Consider the following 22,224-nt stretch of genomic DNA (forward strand, 5'->3'; position numbering starts at 1 on the left):
TCCAGGGGACATTTCCTGTGTGCTCCGTGAAGCTGTTTTGTCAAAGAGGCTGAAGGACAATTTTACTGCCACCCATGCTCTCTGGGCTTCTCTAGAGCCGGGGGAGGAAGAGTGGGTTGCTTTGGACCTTATTAGTCTCAGCCAAGATCATGTTCATTCATATTGCTTCATAACCAGGAGACCAGCTATCGCCTTGCTCCCTCTCCACATACCCACCTAAACACCCATGCAGACTCACGGAGGGAAAGCACCTCCGCACCGATGGGAGGGATTTCTGTAGTGCCGGGCATTCATTTGTTGAAGGCTCTGTGCTGATGCCTGGCCTCAGCCTGGATCAGGGCTGTACTTATAGCACCATCCACCATGGCCTGGGACTCACCCTGTCACCCTGTGAGAACTCAAGAACAGGGAACAAGACCTCTGACATTGTTTCACCCCAACACTGAGTTCTAGGACATGGGGACCTTAGGGTCATCCGGAGAATCATGACCCCAAGTTTTTACCTGTCCACTTCTCTCCCTGATTTTCTGTGAATTTCCCCAGAAAGTACAGCTGGCCAGCTGGTCATGCAGCCCATCCATGGCAGTCAGAGGGTCCTGCCATGCCCACTCAGCCCAGCAATGGTGGATGCGTGAACTGAGTGGAATACCAGCTCTGCTGACCCCCCGTCACTCTGTCACCTGAAGCCCACACCCCCGCCGAGCCTAAGCAGCGGGGATTTCCAGCACCAGTTGCTGAGGCCCAAGTCACATGCCCAGCCCGGTGACCTGGATGTACACTTCTAGCACCTCTCTCTCCCTGCAGACATTGGCCCAAAGAGAAATACGGGGGTGAGAGAGGATGGAGAGATGGCCGTTTGCTCCACATTCAACAGGTAGCTCTTGGCTACTTTTCCAACATGGGACATCTTCTGGTCCTCTCTGACCATGAGCACAACACATGAGCACTCCATGAGCACCAGTCACAAGGTCCTAACACAACTGGCACCACCTGGGCCCTAACATTTTCCTTATTGCAGGTCAAGGGCATGTTCTAGATCCGGGTGTGCACTCCAAGTGCAGCTGAATCCCCAGAGCTCCTCACCCAGGCCTTTCAATGCCCAACAATGGAGACTTCTAGGTCTTTTTGGTGACAACCATTCCCCCTGAGGGGCTGCCTCACCAGGACACCCTTGGAGCTTGGGTGAGAGATGGCTCATTCCTTAAAGCATCTAGATGTCTAAGTGTTGGTTGAATTTGTTTTCAGGGAAAATGGGTAACATTGCTCGTCTTTAAACACTATTTCTGTAGAAACAAAAAAACCAAAACCTGTATGATCTCAACTACATCCGAGAGCTCAGAAGCCCTTGGCAGTCACTCTCTCAGCTCCACGGCGGGTTGAGGCCCAACCCGCATGGCTCTGTTGTGCCTCCACCAGGAGCTCGGCTTTGAAGGCACCACTGTGACACTCAGTAACAGGGTCAGATGGTTGGTGTCTTGAGAATGGAGCCAGTTTGATTATCATGCTTTCCAGGATCTTCCGAGGCCTGGAATAATCAGGCCAAGGCATCCCTGATTATACCACTGTTTAGTTATTAGTGAAATTCGTTTACCACACCACCAATGCTAGAAGGCAAGCACCGAGGATCCATCAGCTCTGAGTAGCTGTTTGCATGTTTGAAGTCATCCCTGGTATTTCCATTCTCTTTCCCGAATTTCTTGTCTACAGCTCTGTATGTCTTGTTCTTTAGGCCCCTCTGGGTCATCCTGGCCTTAACAACAGCACCATTTCATGCTTTCATTAGACAGAAATCTGTACAACGTCCTTAGCTTTCATACCTAGCCCAGCCTGAGAATAAGTAGACAATAGGCTATTATTTTTAATCATCTAAAGGAAATCCTTATTAAGTTGATGTCATGATTTGCTTTCTCCTGAATAACCACAAAGTCTTGACCCTCTGTGCTGTTGTGTAAGCCTGATTCTTCATGGGCTGCCTAACTGTGACCGTGATTGGGACCAAGAGTATTTTATGTTCTGTTCTTAGCTCTACAACCGCTACAGAATCTCTTGGCAGTTCTTTGACACCTCCCACCACTCACTTGAATCCCACTGCCTGTCCGCCGCCACTCACAGGCTCCCCTGATGTGGGAGTCAGGGGAGTGGGGAATTGCAGTGTCTGACAGAGAATAAATAGCTGTGACCTGAGACCATCGCGGCAAGAGTTTCCCAGTGAATGTTCTTGTTGTTTTTAACAAATGAAAACACCAGCCCAGATCATGTTGAAGGCGAGAAGAGACGCACAAGGGACAGGGGTCCGGGGAGGCTGGGTCTGGCCAGTGTCCTTCAGAGAGTGAGTATAACAGAAAGAGGCAGGAAGGAACAGTGACAGCTTGAGTGGCAGCCCTCAGCGTGTCTGTCTTTGCTCACAATCACCGAGTGTGAGTCCCCAGTTTCCCCCACGAACACACAAGCACAGGCCCGGCACAGTCTCTGCAGCTGGAGGGGGGATGCGCACACTACAGCGGCTCACTGATGGGGCACTGGAAGGACCTATTGTGAGCGCATCCGATTCAAGACCGAATGAGAGGGAGACAGAGCAGTGTATCGTTGGTGTTGCCGAAGGTGATCTTTTTCTGTGAAAATGGCTACAGTGAAGGCTGCTTTTGAGACACGCTCTTCAAGGATACTGACGTCCAACAGGAGGACATCAGGAAGCGTCTCGTTGTTTGGGATCCTGAGGTGGGTGGGATTCACTGAGCCGCAGGACAAGCTCGGGGACACGGATGCAGTTTTACCAAGATCACAATGCTCCAAAGCCAAGGTGCTTACAGGCTTCATGGATGACAGTGAATTGCAAGTATGAAGTTACCAACAAGCATTCTAATAAAAACAAGCACGATGACCTTAACTAACCAGGTGGGATCACGAGTTAGAAAAGGTTAGCACCAAATGAAATGAGAAAAATTGTCAAATTCAACTTTGTTATTTGATGGATGCAGTGAATGAGACCTAGAAGAATAAAGTGATTGGCCCAAATAACAATACAAGGCATGGCCAAGGAAGGACTCCTAATGCTGTTTCACTGTCAAGAGCAGATGACAGGGTACGTGCTGTGCGTGATTGGAGCAGTGGGGCATTGGAGATACAAGCAGAAGGCACTGCCCTGGGGAGATTCCACGGGAAAAGACAGGTTTTCCCATTGAAGTCACATGCAGTGTCTAAGGGAGTCCATGTGTATAGCATGTTGTCGTTCCTACGAGAAGAGCCATTTAAAAAATGCAACCACTTTCATCTGGAACAGCTGCTTTGACCCGGACGTCCTTGAATTTCCCTTTCCAGTGGCCTCCGCTGAGTGTGCTTGGGGGCTTCCCAGCACAGCTGCAGAACCCACCTCCCCCCCACACCCCTTTGGGCACTTTCTTTCATTTCAGCACCCAGTTCAAAGTCCGTTTCCCATGATACTTCTCAGATCTTACCTCCTCTCTGAAACCTTGCTGATAACTCTGCTCTCTAAATTTCTGTATATACTTTAACAGAGAATCAAACACATGGTTAAAATTTTGGTTCAGTTCTTTCTGTGTAAATGTCTTGTCACCTCAATGCAGTCAGGTGCTCTTATAGAACCTTGGTGATTCATCTGAATAATTTCTAAGTTCCAGTCATTCTTTTTAATGATGTATAGCAAATAATTAGGCTAACACTATCTTTTGTATGTGGATAATTTTACCTGGGCGGGGAGAGGGGGAACACCTTTTACCGTGTTTCTTTTTTCAAATACATTAGTCATCAGACCTAGAGATAGGTGAAGCTGTGGTGGTTCTGATCCCTTTGCAAATGCAGGAGTTGGTCCTTTATTTTCATTCCTTCCCAGAAAAGCAGTTCTTGATCAAGGATGGGTTGAAGCAAATAGGAACAGCCATGAGAAAGAGACGCTTTTCAGTGAACCAGGGTGTGAGCACGCACATGAGGCACTTCCCCAGGGAAGAAGCCCTGTGTCCCAGGAAAGGTGCCGTGGTGCCTTCGATTACAGGTGGAAGAGGTCACCAGCTCTGACCTTGGCTCCCTGTGGACTCTACCTGGGGCTGCCAGCGTTGGTGGAGAAGACAACTCCATCCTGCGGATGGAGGACTGGGCAGCAAGCCCTGGTCCCTGCTCAGAAACCTAACAGTACTCACCCTCGGGCAGCCTTTAATGCTCGGGACACTGGCCCTCCTCTGCTCTCTGCCCTGTGGCGGGGGGGCCCTGGCCAGTCCACATGGAGGCGCCAAGTGTAATTTCAAGGTACAGCAAAAACATATTTTAGGAATGAAATCTGAAGAGAAATGTATTTTGCATGCCCAAGTCACGTCAATTTAGGCAGAATTCTGATGCAAGAAGGTAAAACGCCAGCTTCAGTAGCAGAAACCAGCTGCCACATCAAAGCTGGTTGCCTGCATTTTGGTTGGAAACATGGAAGGCGAGCAGATCTGAAGGGCAGCCCGCTGATCATTTTATGGGCTTGGAAGAATGTTTTCAAAGGCTCTGCATTGCACAACAACTACTTACTTTAATGGGATTTGTGTGGTTCAGGCCCTGTAACCTTAAGAAAATTGAAGGGAGGTATAATTGCAAAAGCCACTAAAAACTGTTTTAGCTTTTATTGCAAGGCCTATGAAAAGCAGCGAAATGGAGCTGTGGCAGCCACTGGCGTTTCTTCTGTTACGCTGAGTTCCAGTTCCAGTGAGACAGCGTCCTTTTAATAGGGGCGTCGGTGAGCGGCACAGGGTCGCCCAACGGGGCTGACCTGCAGCACAGACCAAGCTCAGTGCGCCACAGTGCACAAAGCCCAGGTGAGCGGCACGCCCACACCTCTCCACAGCGTACCCGGCATCCTCCACCACTGAACCCTAGCATCTGTCAAAAAGGGGCCAGGTCCCCACCTGTCCACATGCCCAACTGTGCGGCAGCTGTCACCCTGGGGTACGTGGTCATGTTACCGCTGTCAGACCCTGCCTGCGCCAGGATGGTTTTCAATGCGCGTATGTTGTTTTTCTTTTTACTGTCAACTTGGCCTAGACATGGTCTATTTTCAGTCCAGGATTGGTCCTAAACCTTATCAAATAGCATTACAACACCTGAAATGTAATTTGGGGCACTTATTTTCTTAGGAGAACACAGTGCTCTAAAAGTGTGTAACAGCAGTATGTTGAAATGGTTTCGACCAGAAAGATGCCGAAAGCTGGAGCGATTCTGTGCAGACACCTCTCTAAGGGGAGCCCAGCATAGCCACCCCTCCTCTGAAACAGGGGACACCGAGGCATGTGAGGTGGCAGAACGCAGTCAGGTTCCTTTCTCACTTCCTCTCACATCTCCTGCCACCTCTCCAGGACACATGAATCCCACAGACCCAAGATGTCAACACAGTCCATGTCACTGTAGCCCCTTTAACATTCTTGAGACATTTTTCTGAAGGGATTCCTGACCAGAGCCCGCAGGCCATCCAGCGCCCCCAGTGTACCTCTCACTCGGTCCTCTGCAGGAGCCCCAGCTCTCTTCCGGGGCTACCCCAACCATCTTCCACATGCTGGCATTTTCCATGTGACTCTGAGTCTGTTTTAGACAATAACTTCAGAGACAAAGTCTATGCCTGAACTTAATGAAGCTCTTAGCAATGTTCGGGAAATGTGAATTAATAATAAAAAATGTTCATCTCTGGCTATGGCTCAGTGGGTTGAGTGCCGGCCTGCGAACCAAAAGGTCATCAGTTTGATTCCCAGTCAGGGCACATGCCTGGGTTGCAGGCCAGGTACCCAGTTGGGGGCATTGCAAAAGGCAACCAGTTGATGTATCTCTCACGCAGCTGTGATTCTCTCCCTCTCTTTCTCCCTCCTTTCCCTCTCTCTAAAAATAAATACATAAAACCTTAAAAAATCAGAAATGTTCATATATTGAGATGATTATTACAGGAGTTCAGTGACTGAACAGAATATCTTCTCTTTTTGATAAAATCCTGGCTTTCGATATGTAACCTACTCCCAGCTTCTCTGTGGCCGAATCACTTATTGACTCATTTTTCAATTCACGTTTGGACGTCAAAAAAGGTGGAAAATAAGAATGTTTTCATCAGACCCAGCTGAACTGTAACTGGGGAGGGGGCGCAGCGGAACAGAGTGGGAAGTTTTTACTGGCTTCGGGTTTGCCTACAGCCCCAGCTGCCTGCTTGGGTGGGGTCTGAGGTAAGACACTTCCCTACCCCTTGGACATGTACGAGTGAAGTCCACTGTTCCTTGTCTTTCTATCTGCAGTGTCGGTGTTAAGTATTCGGTGAGATTTCTACCACAGCACAGTCAGGAGAAAATAGGATGGCCATTCAAATATGTTGCTGTGACTTAGTTTTGATGGAGAGCATAACTGATATCTGGGGAGCTTAAAAATGGGGGGGGGGAAGGTTTTAAAATTCAGAACTGAAGCATGGAAAATTGCACATGGATATTATGCCTGGAAGTTTGTCCAAAAAAATCCCCATTTGGGACACTTTTTCTGCTGCTAGTCAATTCCTGGCTTTCTGACAAGCCAATTTTTCTTTCTCAATTTAGGTTTTGAAAAGAAACATTCAGAAATCAGGCAGATTTTAGCACTTGAAAACAGGTACGCAATTGGTGCCTTGAACAATTAATCTCATGAGAAATAAGTTTTGGTTTTTTTAAGGCAGGAGAAAGAAAGCAGGCCAAGGGCTAACACCAGGCTATGGAAACTGAATGATTTTTCAGCCTATTTGCCTCGGGCTGACTAATTTGGTTGCCACATGTCTAAAAAATACAAAAGTTGGGTCATATTACTCAATATTTGCTCAGTGAGTTGTTTTTCCCCCTCAATGTCAGAGTGCTTTGATACATTCCAAAGGGATAAAAAGAAACCCAGGAAGGCAAAGTTCTGGGAAAAGTTCTGTTCTGACTGAGAGTTTAAAAGCTCTCCGAACGTGCCGTATTCCAGGTGTGTGGTCGGCTCGGACGGGCCCCGACGTGGACTCAGACCGCACACGGGGCTCCAGGTGCGCCATCGGGGCGTCTTCTTCCGGCGGCAGTGTTCCTTTGTAGTGAGGCTGCTGTCATTTTGTAAAGACATGACATCAATCTCGACATTCGCAGTGGAATCGGTGTCTTCATAGGAGACAACTGCCCTCAGTCATTTTTTAATGATTCATTTTCTAAGCAATAAATTTTAATGTCCTCGGGGAAAATCTGATAAAAACCAGATTTACAACAAAAACAGAAACAAAACAAAACTGAAAGCAGATAGCAACAAAGGAGATGAATGTAGCTAATGGGGAAGCTGCGCCTCCTCGTTAATTGGGGGGCTGGCAGTGGCGGAACAGGACTCTCCCGCTTGAGCATGAAGACAAGCAGGCATCGGAACACTTGACAACGTTAGTGTGGCTGTGTGGCCTTGAACTTCTTCATCTGGAGTTAAGAGGACAAGACGCATACAGCAGAGAATGCCACAGGGGACAGAAAACTGGCTTTTTGTCACAAGGAGAGGTGGAGCTGAGGGTAATTCTGTAACGCTGTGAGGAGTAGATGAGGGTAAAGAGGAAATTTAAGGCCCTCTCAGGTGTCTCTCCAGTCTTCTATAGCAAACTAAAATGAAGACAGAAATGTGCCCTGGCTGGTGTGGCTCAGTGGGTTGGGCATTATCTTGCAAAGCAAAAGGTTGCTGGTTCGATTCCCAGGCAGGGCACATGCCTGAGTTGCAGGTTTGGTTCTTGGTTGGGGTGCACACGAGAGGCAACTGATTGATGTTTCTCTTGTCGATGTTTCTCTCCTCTTTCTCCCTCCCTTCCCTTTTCTCTAAAAATAAATAAAATCTTAACAAAAAAGGAACACAGAAATGTGCTAAAACAATCAACATAAGAAGCTTGGTCTTTTAAAATAATGTTTAAGTGAAAGGAAACTTAAATTCTCTTTCAGGAATAAGGAAAGCCAAAGGGTCAACAGTGGTTGAAAGCTGGACATATTTGTAACATCTCCAGGTTTCAACTCTCTGGTTTGCTCTAAGATAAATATACATGGTTTGAAAGGGGGAGTGACTATGTACACATGTTTTCTTCTATTTTACTTTAAATTCTATTGAGGAACAATGGTGGAAAGAGCTTTGTCTGGCCATCAGGATGCTCAGTTTCTGATTCAGAAAGATTACAGACCAAACTGGTGAGGTTAAGCCACTGTGAACTGACTGGCAGAAGTGACAGGTCAGGCTCGGGCAGGGGACGAAGATCTCTTTCAAACCCGGCATCACGGGCATGAGGATGGCCTTATTGTTTCGGGGAGAAAACTTCCAGTAATGATTTGTTTAATGAAATGACTGAATCGTGCCCTTCCGTTGCTATGTTTTTGGTTTTGTTTTGTTTTCATCTTTGTCCTGGAAAGCCTTTGGCTAGAAAACACATCCGAGGAGAACTATACCCTAATGACACAGGCCTGGAGACAGTCTGGTGAGCGGCCTGATCCCCCATGCCCAGAGCGCTCTGCAGGGATGTCTCCAAATGGAAATTAATATGAAGCTTTATTTTCAATTAGTTTACCTAACGCACAGTCCAAAGAAGGAGGGTGCCAGAGAGGTTTCTAAGAGACAGTCATTCTAACTTTGAAATGTCCTAAACAGAAATGGGAATAACTGCCCTTTCTTTTCCTTCTTCTACTGGCCTTGACCCACTAACCGTGGGCTGAGTGACAGTGGCCTCGTGTGTGTCAACAACTGTAGGCTAATCCCCAAACTAGTGCCACAAACAAAGGCCACACTGGATCTTGAGCTTCACACCTTCTCTCTAACACCTCATTTATTCATTTGAAGAAATATCTATTGAGTATCTTCCATATGCCAAGCAAGCAGGTGCTCTGAGAAACACAGAGCAACCTTACCTGCAGTCCACCTTCAGGGGACTTTGTCACTGATTTGGGGGATGAAGTCACAAGCACTGGAGAAGCAATGTAGCGATAGAGAAGAGGCGTTCAGTAGACGTGGTGGCCCTCAAAGGAGCACTGGGCCAGAGGGGGTCAGAGATGCCACAGTGGGCGCGGTAGGTCGGAAGTCACGGCCAGCAGGTGCCTCTCTGTCCTACTTGAAGCCCAGCATCCACTTCTCAGCTGCACTGTGACTTGTTGCTCTAATCACCCTGTCTCCTTGTGCTACTGGTGGTGGTGACAAAAAAACATTTTCCTCGTCTTTCACTCATGTTCCTCTTTGTCCTTGTCTCTTTTTGCCACGCAGCACATCCCAGGCCTCCCCCCATCCACAGACCCCTAATATTGATGGCTCCTCCCTCTGCTCTGAGTCAGTTGACCTGTCAGCTCCTCATGGGGACCTTTTTTGATCCTCAGCTGGAAGTAGCTTTCCCCTCACTGTTCTCCCAGCAGCTGAACCCCTGCTTGATAACACGTGTGAATCTGTAGTTGTTCGCACTGTCTCACACTAGACTGTGCACTTCATGAGGGCAGAGACCTTTTCTGACTTGTGAACGGTGGCATCCAGTGTCTCGCACTAGGGCCTGGCCTACTTCAGGCCCCTTTCTGTGAAGGATGATACGAACCTGTGAGTCTTGCTTAGGGGAAATGCCTGCGGTCCCCACCCTGGTCAATTCACACTCAGCCACCAAACCTGGCGGTCCTTTCAGTGCTGCCTTCTGGTGAAGTCTCGGCACACAGGTGTTCCTGCTATAAAGACCTACCACGGTCTTTCTGAGACTCATGCAGGTTCCAGATGCAGGTGGTACCCAGGCCTTTCATGCCCTTTCCTCGGGCACCACTTTGCATCAGTAATTATCTCCCCAGTGAGAAGGGAAGCCTGGAAGGCAGGCGAACTAAGAACGTAGAACCGATCCCTTGTTCATCCCAGTACCACGCAAGACATCTTTGACTTTGATAATGATGGCACATGTGGAATTATTGACAGTTTAGACGTGACCTAGTACAGTTATTTATGTTCCGAAATTACATGTTCAGCTTCAGATCATATTTTCTTCTAGTTAGTCATTTCTAGTCTCTGTCTTCTAGCTCCTTTTCCTGGCAAAGGGGCTCAGGCAAAAGCCTGGTGAGTCCATTCTCTGACCTACGGGAGCGTTACAGGCTGCCAGCCACACCTAAACCTTAATTACATGGTGATTTCCTCTCCAGGGATATGTGACTGTTTTAAATAGTAGGGAAGATGATGCACTAAGGTTATATGAGAAAAAAAATGTTTTTGGGCAAAACACCCCCAACTCCATGTGGAATAATTTTATTCCACTGAATCATGCCTGCCGTTGCTGGGCAGCCCTAAAGGGCTCCTTGTTAGTAGGTGACTGTCTGACTGCAGTGGGGACCTGTGAGTAATCTGTGTGTCACTGTGACGCCCGCTGTGGCCACCGCTGCCAACTCCCTGTCATCTGAAACTTGGCAAGAAGAACTCGTCCTGCTCCACTCATAACAGGAAGAAGGTGGGAATGGAGGAAAGACCTACCAAGTTTTATTGATTAAAAAGGGGATCGAATTACAAAAGCTAACTAAAGATAGGAACAAGGACTTTTCAGTCACTACCTCAATCATTCTTTTCCTTCGCATCTGTTTCTTACTTGCCTCCAATGCCAATCCAAGGGTTCTTCCCTCCACATTCTTGCGTCTTTTCTCAGATGTCCTCTATTTTAAATTCTCTCCAACTTTTAAATTGCTTTCCGGAAAGGACGTTGGTGGGAATGTGTTGAACAGGGAGGAAGGGCACACGGGGACCAGCTGGTGTGTGAGTCCACTCCCCACGTTCCCCAGCCGTCGGGAGTGCGCACCTCTTCCTCCACAACTCCGCGTACAGTGGCCCAGGGCTCAGTGGTCTGGCTAACTCTCTGGAAGTCAGAACCTTTAAACAAAGTGTCTTAGGAATACACGAGAAGATTTTGCAAATTCAGGGGCTTGTGAAAACCTATGGATTCGGTGTGTAGGTAGAAGAGGCAGTCAGATTTTATAAACACAATGTTGCCATAAATTTGTTAAAGAAAGTAGGTGGTAACTGATTTGGGCAAATATGGGGACACGATAAGTTGGGGTTTAAAATTTTTTTATCTCACCAAAGAGAGAATTACCTTGAAGGAAATCTGTCCCCTTGGAGCTGTTCAGATGTATTTTGAAGACCCCTGCCGGGGTCCTTCACTTTATTTCTTTGGTTATTTCCATACAAAGGATTTCTAGGGTTAGTAGTCAAACCTCCCCCTTGATAGCATCGTCAAACTTCTTTCCTGCTACAGATCCGTTAGTTTGGGGGGAATCTCCTTGGCTAGAGGGCGGTTATGGTTTTCTTTCCTGGAGACTTCCTGCGTTAGCACCAGCTCCTTTAAAAGCCAACAAGGCACTTAGCTTTGGGAACCATGAAGCCTGGGAGGTCACCCGGTGGTATCAGTGTGCTTACCATCCTGACATGGGAGAACGCGTGTTTTATATCAAAGATTAGCTCTAATTTGTCGTAGGCTACAGATCAGATTTACATAGTAGTGATTTTATTCCTTTTCCCATGTTTTCAGTGATCCAATGTTTATAAAAATTGTTTCATAGAGTTATATTACAAAGACAACTTTATTTAAGGGTGGGGAGAAAAACAAACTCCAGTGCATTAGAGGTCAAACAGTCTGGGCTCTCTGTCTGGCCCTAAAAAGTCACGGGCTTTTCCCCCAGTCATGTCATTCCATTTCAGGAATATAACTCTGCCAGTCTGGATTTTCACTCCTAATGCTGTCAAACGGGACATGGTGTTGGACTGTTTTTTAATAACTTTTTCTGATTTTCAGTCATAAAACCCTCTTTAAATACTTGACCAGTGAATAAATTTGTGCACTCAAAGAGGGATACAGTAAAAAGTAATATATTTACTTACTCATTATTTCTAATTTTGGAATATATGGATTTAACAATGGATTAAGTAGATATTATGTAATTCCATGGTTATTTCTGTAGTCAAATCTGCAGTGTTCTTAATGTTTGAAATAACATTACCAATTATCTTTGTGGATATGAAGATCATTTCTATGTTGCATGGATGCTTATTTTCTTTTGGATAATTTTTAAAGAAAATGTTGAGAATTAGCAGGTATTCACAAAATGGGGAAGATGGTACAAATCAAACACTTTTATAAGGTGCTGGAATTTTAAAATAATCTAATGTTTAAAGATGGGGGACATATTTCTCCTAAAATGTCCATGCGTGTGAGTGTGTGTGAGTGTGTGTGTGTGTGTGTGTGGGTGTGCACGTGACTCGGAGAATCCTGGGGTGAACTGCGGCAGTGCTGTAAACATGAGAACTGGAGGCAGATCCAGTTGCCCACCGTGGAAAAGGCCAGCCCGTGAAACTGGGAGACACCGTACTTGTTTGGGTGTTCTCTAGAGCCCACTAAAAGTGCTAGGATGTATCATCATCACCTAGTCCCATGCCAACTATATCTGGTAACTCACTTTGACACATTAGTTTCTAGGTAGGAGCTCCCAGACAATGGCTCATGGCATATCAGTGCCAGTTGGAGTCAACTGTAAATAGCAAAAAAATATTTTAAATAGATACTTCAGATGTTTAACATTTAAATAAACCAAGGCTGAGATTGTAAGGATCCAAGTGAAGCTGCTGGCCAAGTTGTGCTGGTTGGTACAACCAAGTGATGTATCACTGAGGTCTTAAGTTGCAGCACAGTGCAGACACGGAGGAGGAAAAATGGCCAAACAGAGAAGGAGAGGGGGCATTAAAGATGGGTCGCTAAGGATGGTTTTCCATTAAACTCTGAGCGCTTACACGTTGCTACCATCCCACTAGGACTGAAGTGATGTGCGAGACATTGTAGTATATGTCTCAAAGTCCAGAGCAAAGCTGCTAGGTAAGTTTTACGGGTCCGTCCACAAAAGCAGCTTCTTGTCAGGCCTGGAAAAATCATGTTACCAAGGATCCAGTAACAACAGAGTCTGAGCCTGTTAGTTAGATTCCAAGCTGAGGCCTCTTCCAAAAGGAGAGCATCCAGAAAAACAATTTATTCCCCAGACTGAGAGAGAAGGTCTTAATATTACAGATTAAGAAAGGTTTGGTGGATAGTCCATTAGACACAGGCTACAGATCTGCTGGGGAAGATCTGTCTACCATTCATTTCAATAAAGACATCCCAAAGGTGAGCTTCTCCAAGACCATCCCTTGCGGGAGCCCAGGACAGGAGACAGGAAGATGAATGCCCTGCTCCTCGAGGTTCCTTCATGGAGACAGCACAGCCGAGAAGGCAAGTCAGCATCCAGTCCTGTAGAATGACTGCAGTGACCGATGGCCAATAAATCAGCTACATCTTGTGGACCCTCCTTAACCTTTGGATATGATGAATACTTGGTGTGTGTTTTTAGTGGTTTCAAGCCAAACGTTAACCACAGCCTAGAGATTTTTGAACCTCGGGAAAAGAACGAGAAACCCATGTTCCCCACTTTATTCTCAGTGCAGATGGAGAGAACTGAATTCCATTAGTCAGAGACAATGTAATTGAGTTCATAAACTTCTGAGGGCTGAGAGGTTGCATTTCTATGGTGCCTTTCTTCCAAAGATCATAAAACACCTCACATATGCTATTTCATTTATATTCCAAATGTCTTTGTGGAGGACAAAAAGAGCACTTAATATCATTTTAACCAAAAAAAGTATTAATAATGTAATACAGTTCAGCAAAATAAGGGAGGCAACATTTATCTAATTTAACATATGGGGAAACCGGTGTTTAATAGCATTTTACTTTCAATTAAAATTTTATTTTTCTTTTCCCAACTTCTCTAGACCACATTAGTCAAGCGCTTGGTTTATACAACTGAGCATGTTGTTGTTTGTGTTCATGTGATCATCGCTGTTTTCCATGTATTTCTGTCCCAGTAGCTGCTCAGAGGGAGAGGCTGGTGTGAACTGGGAATGAGCCAAGTAGGTGACAGAGCCCTGGGGGAGTCCCCTCTCTGTCACTCACCGTCAGCAAACTCACACATCCTTCCTAAGCTCCAGTTGCTTTACTAACAAATGAAAAAAAAAGGCATAAGTGTTTTATAGGATTGTTGGGAAGCACAGATAAGGTTTTGTAAAAACCTTATTTTCTAAAAACACTATTCATATAAATAAGACATTATTAGATCATGATTATAGACATATGATTTTAACTATGTGGTGATATAATTATTCTATAACATCATCACTCTGTGAAGGCAGAGAGAATAGTTTGTACCTTTCTTAATACTTTCCTTCTAATGTGATGTTAAGTCGATGTGATTTCCCAAGTAAGTCCTTCATGAACATTTCTTAGTAAAACAGATAATTCTGAGCACTTACTATCTGCCAGGACCCGCCGTTAGGTATTTATTTCGTATTCCACTGCCATCCGAGGCCATGTGACCACCACCCCTGTGATGCAGGTGAAGACACTCAAGCTGAGGCTGGGCAGCCTGGCCGAGGCCCACAGCCGACGTGTGGCTCCCGGCCGTGGGGCTGCTGAGCCCAGATTCTGCAAAGCTTTACTGTCTTGCCTTTCAGAGAACCAGGGGTTGAGAAAGTACAGAGGTCGTGAACTTCCCTTCCTAAAACTATTTAAAAATGAAAGAATTTTAAAGAAGTGAATAGGAATTTGTGGGAGCATGTTGGGTATCCTTTTAACCCAGATACTGAAATAGGTAACTAGACCAAATCCTCAACATGATGCAATTGCATTCATGGGATTTTCACGTCAGGTGTTTCAGAGAAATGCTTCTGAGCATTGGATTTGGCCAAAAAAATAAAAATTGAGACTTGGACTTACAGCCTGCAAGACATTTCTGGTCTTCTCCGGATCAATGAGTTATCAGATGCTCCCAGGAGGGCGGGGCCACAAATCTGCTGCGGCGGCACAGGCCGGTGGGCCGATACGCTCAGGCTCACGGGTCACGGAGCCGCCACGGCCCGGCTCTCTGGAATCCCCAACTGTTTAAAATGCTCTGTGGTTGCCACTTACGGAAGAGCCACATTATACCGTCTTTGCCTCAAGTGCTATCACAACGGAATTTAAATTCACGAGTTTACCCTTCGGAGGGTGCTTATGTGATAAAACAATGGAAACCATGAGAAAACAAGTCAAAATTCACTCTCTCTGACATGAGCATGGGCCAGCACCTCCATGTAAGGAACTGGTGAGTCCCACTAAGAAATGAAGTTGGGTAGTTCTGTTGTTTTCAGTCCTTCTGTGATGGGAATTGTATTTGTTAGCAGAAACATGGATCAGCTCTTTCCACACACCCAGCTTCATGGGCGGATCTGACAAATGTGTAATTCTTTTGTTTTTTTCGAGATTTTATTTACTTATTTTTAGAGAGGGGAAGGGAGGGAGAAGGAGAGAAACACCAGTGTGTGGTTGTTTATCACATGCCCCCTACTGGGGACCTGGCCCGCAACCCAGGCATGTGCCCTAGACTGGGAATCAAACCAGTGACCCTTTGGTTCACAAGCCAGCGCTGTATCCACTGAGCCACACCACCCATGGCCAAAACTGTAATCCTTGAACACAGCAAGCAAAGCATTTGACCTGAGTTGACAAGGGCTAGTCAGATGCCCACAGATTAACTGAGTTCATACCCAAGGCTTGTATGAGCCTTTAAACCATGGACTTCAAATGAAGTGGCAATGACGAATCAGTTCAGGTCTCCTGTCTAGTGTTTCTTTCCATTCATGTAATAGGTTTGTTGAACACCTACAGGCTGGTGGGCATGGAAGGGCAATGGTCTCCACCTTCCCCCCAGGAGCTCACCCTTCAGTGAGAAAACCAGGCGTATGAATACGTGGCTTCCAACAAAATGAGCTAAATAAAGTAATGAGGGCAAACATTGTAAAGTCGTGGCACAAAGGAGGGACCAGTGTATTTTAACAAGGCAGAAAAGAGTCACGGAAAAGGAAGACCTCATTGTCCTGGATCTTGAAGGACAAAGTCATATACTTTGACCAGGGAAAAAGATTGTTTGTGATGGATGGAGTAGAGTGATGGAAAACAGAACTACTTTTTGCTAGGAGGGGTTTTCGCCTTATGTATTGCTCCCTCCAGCCCCGTGGGAGCACACCGTTGCGGTAATTTCAAAGGTTCAGAGACACAGGTGACTCAAGAACACAGGGCTGCTCAGTGATATGATCTTGACTCTCCTGTGTTGCCACAGCTGAGTGTTTGGGAGCTTTGAGAAGAGCGGAAAGACAAAGCCGTGGAAAGCAAGGCCAGATGGTGAAGGGCCTCTTACAGCATGCACTTGGACTTCATCCTTTCATGCAGGGGAGTTAGGAATGGATTTTTTTCAGCAGGGCCGTGGGTGCTGAGAGCAGTTTTGCCTTTCAGATAGCACCCCAGTAATTGCACGGAGCTTGGTTTTTGGCTGGGCCTGAGACAAACGTCAATGCTTAGACTTGGAAGGTCAATGCTAAAAATGTGGCCCTGCCTGCTACTTTTAATGGTCAGGATGCCTGGGGCCTCACGATGCTTCAACCCCTCCGTGGTATCTCTTGTTCATCATCTCCCACTCTCCCCACTGTCTGGGCCTGTTTTCAACCCTCCTGGTCATCTTTCTTTCCATCTAGGAAGTATCTGTGTATCCAGGGAACTCAAGATACAAAGTGCAAATTCAGCACATGGAAAAGGAAACTGTGTTTAGTGTATGGGAGAGCTCCGAAGGGCTTGCTAGATGGGTCAGATATGCATCCGCACAGCCCATGCACCCCTCTGTCAGGAATCTGCAGCCATCCACCTGCCCACGGCGCTTGACCGAACTTCCCCGGCTCCGGGGAACCTCACTTTAACCAGCTTGATTTGCAAACAATGAAAATTTCCAAAAACATAATACTAGCTAGGGCCAAAAAACTAACCTTAGGACATTTTTAAATTGCTAACTCTGCTGGTACATTTAAAGTATAATTACCTATATACAAACCCTCCAGAAAGGCATCCATTTGGACTGGGAGCCCAGCTGGTATTTCCCATTGTACTTCTGGGTCACCTTACTGCCTTCGCACAGGCGGTCATCCCAGCTCAAATCCAGGCCAGCCTGCCGCTTTCAGAGCCTGCGGGGACCCTCACTTCTCCCTGTGGGCCTCCCCCAGCCCCTTCGTATAATGTTCCCTTCAGACTTAGAGTGGGCAGACCCTCCTGGCCTCCTTCCCCAGCCCATTGCTCTCTGCAGGGTTTTCTGTGAACTGACCAGGGTCCCCCTCCTCAGCATTTACCTGGGCCCAGAGCCCCAGAATGAAACAGAGAAAGAAGGGAGACCTTTAAAAACTCAAAAACTATGTTGTATGTCAAGGAACTAAACATGGACCTCTTTTGAGAGTTTTGTGAAAGAATAAAAATTCTGAGTACAACATTAAAAAAATTGTATTAATGTTTGCTGGAGAAACAGGCAGGCTTTTTCCACCAGAAAAGTCCTCTCTGTAGTAAACTTGGCAGCCCGGGGGCCTGAGCATTTATCTCCCGCACAGAAAGTGCTCTGTCAGGCAAGCTGTGACTAACAATACGCTGAAAAACACACCACAGACTTCCACTGTATTTTATTTGGCACCGAGGAATTATTCCTCAGCACAAAGTATTTGCAACTGGCATCGGTTAAACAAGAAATTACAACCTTTAAAAGCCCTATTTATCATTAGCTGCAAAAGTTCAGACTTCACCGTCAATTACTCTGACAAAGGATTACAGACCATCCACGCCGCACACAGGATAACAGCCGCCTTGGCGGCCAGCGGGCTTCTCTGAGGGTGGAATAGAAAGTTAACAGCCTGGAGCCCCTTCTCCGGGGACCCCCTCCATTCTTCTTCGCCCACCCTCTGCCCCTGTGCAGGCCAACTGTCCCATCACTAGTGCCCTCCCTCCGTCCACCTGGGCTCGCAGTGGCTGGTAGACCAGCAAGCTTCCTGCAGAAAGAGGCCGTTTCTGTGAAAGCCATTGCTTAAGAATCCTTGGCCGCATCAAGTCAGTGGCAACTTTGCCCCCAATTCTGCTCTGAATGTGCTCTGTTGATGGAAATGGAAATTACGAGATTGATTTCTGAAAGCTGAAGAAATAGTACGGTGTTATTCCTCTCAGCTGCTTCATTTAGAGGCTAAATGGTCAGAAAAATAGTGATTTTAATAAGCCAAAGGCCTCTCCTGTGATTGTAAAACCCCCGCCCGGCCCTGAATGGTGCCTGTGTGCTCTGGAAGAGGCCTTTGCGAGCGCCTCCGAGGCCTTAGCCCATCTCCAAGGGATTTCATTCCTTTGGAACGGAGAAACAAAGAGATGCTTTGTTTTCCAGACATGAAAGTAAAATTTTTAAGAAGTATTTTAAAGTGATCATATAAGTGATGAAATGTCTCTCTCTGTCTCTCTCTATATGTATGTATGTGTATATATACATACATACACACATATATACACATACACACATATATGTGTGTATGCACATATTTAGCTTTAACTTTTCAGAGAAGTAAGTGGTTGTTATCTGTTTTACTGCCACCTTGCTGCCAGTTAAATTAGTGTAAATGGTCCTGGGGTTTCTCTCAGAGGCCCATGGATGAATATATTAGTCCCTTCCAACATTTTGGTTTTACTGGCTGTATACAAACATCTTTCATGAGAACGAAGGAAAATGACAAACCCATGAATACCGCTTCCACACGGTTCATAGTGTTCGATAAATGATGATGGTAACACTGGCTATAAGTGCTGGTAAAGTTGATGGGGGGGAGAGGTGTTGTTAAAAGTTGTATGTTTTATAAAGGCTTTTTAATGATATGAGAGAATACCTGTGGATATGTATCTCCATATATATGAATGCAAGTTATACACACAGTATATCCTTAACTATGTTAGACAAGATTGAGCAGGACAAGACCTGATGGAAGTAAATCTAAGCGGCAGGCGTGTTCGTCCATGAGGGATGCAGGAACGGGGGATTTTGCCCTTACTGTTATTTCTAGACTCTTTTCTAACTTTCTCTGATGAGCTTGTCTTACATTATTTCTGAGAACAAAAAGTAGAAAATGCACAAGCAAGGAAAAAAGTCAAAACTACGCTATTATACTTGGAAGGTGATTTTGAATATGTAAACTTTCTCCCTTCCAATAGGATAACCCACGGGGGGAGACAAGCGTTCCCACTTTCCGAGAAAGTCACTGAAGTTCAGAGAGATCGAGTGACTGGAAGGGAAACCTTGGCGTGCCACCACCTAAAGCAAGACACAGACTCCCTCCTTCTTGTCTTTCCATAGACTTGATTGGGGCAACGCGGGTTAGTTAACAAAATCATGCAGGTTTCAGGAGGGCACAGTTTATTTAGCTTCTAGGCCTCTGTGCTTTGCCTTCATGCTCGCCAATGAGTGTGTGCACATGTGTGCACGCCCGTGTGCATTAGTGCACGTGTAGGTGGGTCTGTTCAAGGAGGAGGCTCCCATCTCTCCAAATCAGAGAATGTTCCGGCACACTGGGTCTGCCGAGTTCACGGGGCTATCGCTTGTGGGTGACCTCCTCCCAGAGTTGCAGGAGTTGGCAAAGCTTTATTTAGCTCTCCTAGGTTCAAAGAATGTGCCAGGCAGATTCTCAGTCCAAAAATAATCTCCTTTTACTGGCGCTCCAGACGAACTCGTGGAGGAGTGAGCCCAGCGAAATCAGAGCGTTCCTGCCGCCAGGCCCGGGGAGCGGGGACCGCTCTCTCCCCGTGAGAACTTTACAGCTTCCTTCCTCGGGGAGAGGCTGTGCTGAGATGCAAGGGAAGTCAGAGAAGCAGATCTCCCAGAACGCGATTTATTTGACAAAGACTCTCAGTTTAATTCCCCGGTGTGGAACATTGAAAATTTTTATAGGTTTTCCTAGCTTTTAAAGTAATTTGCATTTAAGTAAAGAGATACTAATCTCTGGTGCAAATGGCAAAATGTGCTCTTTGCTCTTTCTTAACTGGAAAATTTGGATTCATTAGAGTCACCGGGTGAGGTCATTTTCCTTATAAAGGACCTCTAATAGCTTGGCAAGTCCGCGCCACATCCTTGGGGCCCGCCCGCTCCATCTCCTGTTATCTTTTCCTAACGGTTGCCATGTGGTGCTGCGTTTCCCTCCAGGCGCTGCGCACTGGGAGGCAGGTGACGCAAGTTGTAGAGCATGAATCTGAGATCCACAGTGGCCTCTTTTTCTGTGACATGTCACCACTGCTCACAGCTAATGACACGTGTACCACCACTCCTTCAGTGTGGGAGTAACCCCCGCTGAGTTTTCAAAGAGCCACAGACAAGCATGTCTTCCTGCCCTAGACCCTGGGGTTTCATGCGTCACTCTGTCCTTGGCTCCTGCCTACCTGGCGCCCTGGTGAGTGACCAGAGCGGGGTGGGGGGGTGAGCTGTTGGTCCTCTCTGTGTCTCCTTCCTACTGGGTTTTACAACAGAGAGAGGAAACTCAAGCACCCCAGGCTACAGGCAAATGTGTCTGTGTTTTATTTCCCAACATTGAACACCTGGAAGGTCCCAGAAAAGTCATCCTAGGTCACTCTAGGCTGTGCTGCTACTTCAGCTGAGGTTCTAGCAAAGGCCCCGGAGGACAGAGCCAAGAAAAAGTACACTCAGAAACCAAGAGTGAAAGAGAGGATGGGGCAGGCAGGTCAGGGGAGAGAGGGTGTTCATGACTTTTATCCATCTCTCATTGACTAAGAAGTGATTTGAACGACTAGGAAATGTAAGTGATGGGTTGGCTTGTCCAAGTGCAGAGAATGCAAGCACAGCTGGCAGAATAAAGGCTTTGGTCCTGACATTGAAGAAGAAAATGCCCGCCTCTGTCCAGCTGTGACCACGAATGTCACATGTGTGCAGAGTCCCAGGGTGAAAGAATGACCCCCCAGGATGTGCAAACAGACAGGTGATGCGACCATCAGGTGTATTCCATACAGGCTTTGCTAAAAACAAGGGGGTGGGCAGAGAGCAGCTGACGGACTATCAGGTGCACAGTGTTTATGCAGCATCTTCATGTGGGTGGTGGCCACATGGCGCAGGGCTGAGTGAGCAGGGGTGGACGGCACTGGGAGTTCGGCTGGAGCTCACGTTCTCATTGCAAGGTGTGCAACCAGCTGGCCAGTCTTGGGCAAACTGCCTTGGTTTCCTCACTTTGCAAATGTGAGGTTCCAAAGGACACCCCCTCTAGCCCCTTCCAGCTCTAATTGTCCATTGGGTGCAGTTACCACACTGAGTCATTCTACTATCAGATATGGGGCAAATCAGACCCCCAGGGGCAACCTATTGAGTGAACTGGACCCTTCCATCACGAGTTCTCACAATTGCATGCGAGGTCAGAGCATCTGGGCAGTGCCCCCGAAGACAGGGTTCTGCCAGCTCCCCGATTTACTGCATGAAGGGGCGAATGACGAGGTGGAAGGGCCGATGCCTTTAGCTCCCCCTTAGTTCCTGCAGGCATTGTTATTCTTACAGCGAAAAACCCTTAGATGCTGTCATACTTTCATTTGTATCTATAGGAATACATGGAGCACAGCTGTTACTCATTAGACTCCAGGACTACAGGAAAAGGGAACAAAAATGAGTAAAGCTTTATTTACAGCCCACTTGCATTGTGAAATAGAAGAAGTCCCTGAATCAATAAAAAGATGGGCTTGGCACTAAAAGCATAAATGTGCTTTCATAATACAGTGGTAAATATGGTGGGCACATTTCCCAGATTTGAAGTACTGTTCCAAAATCCTCATTTTCTCCATAAATATACACACTCCTCCTAGCTCACGTGACTAGCTTTTGAGTAAGAAAATGCAGGACCAGGCCTCTTCTAATGGGCGCGTGTATTAAACACGTACACTAGCCGTACATGTACACAGGGTTTTCAGCTACATTTTATAAAGATAACGTCCACCCTGCGAGAGCAGCAGCTGTTCCTTGAGACAGCTCACTCCCTCTGTGTGAGCATCTCTCGGCGAGCCTGGGTTGCAGCTGCCGGGAATGTGGGAGAAGGAATTCCAGACCCCAGGACAGGTTTGAAAGACCACTTAGAAGTTGTCTTTCAACCCTGAACTCAACGATGCTGTGGGCTACTCTTTTTTTTCCCCTGAATTCATTAAAAAATTGACTCAACATTTCTACTGTTTCACATGTTGGCAGGTATTTGAACCAACAGAAAAGGGTTTTGGAGTTGACAGCGCAGTATGTTTGCACCTGGGAGTCGGACACTCTTGCACCTGGAAACCAAGGTCAGTGGTAACAGACTCCTTCAGGGCAGTGGACCGTT

At 46.6% G+C, this 22,224-nt stretch overlaps 1 protein-coding gene across 3 annotated transcripts in view; it reads right to left on the reverse strand.

Moving 5' to 3' along the window:
• Positions 1–22,224, reverse strand: part of PRRX1 (paired related homeobox 1) — a 75,620-nt gene that overhangs the window by 23,815 nt on the left and 29,581 nt on the right. The gene's annotated exons all lie outside the window — the stretch shown is intronic.

The sequence above is a fragment of the Artibeus jamaicensis genome, unplaced genomic scaffold (genome assembly GCF_021234435.1).
Source record: "Artibeus jamaicensis isolate MK-2021 breed Jamaican fruit bat unplaced genomic scaffold, CSHL_Jam_final scaffold_625, whole genome shotgun sequence".
Taxonomy (NCBI): Eukaryota; Metazoa; Chordata; class Mammalia; order Chiroptera; family Phyllostomidae; genus Artibeus; species Artibeus jamaicensis.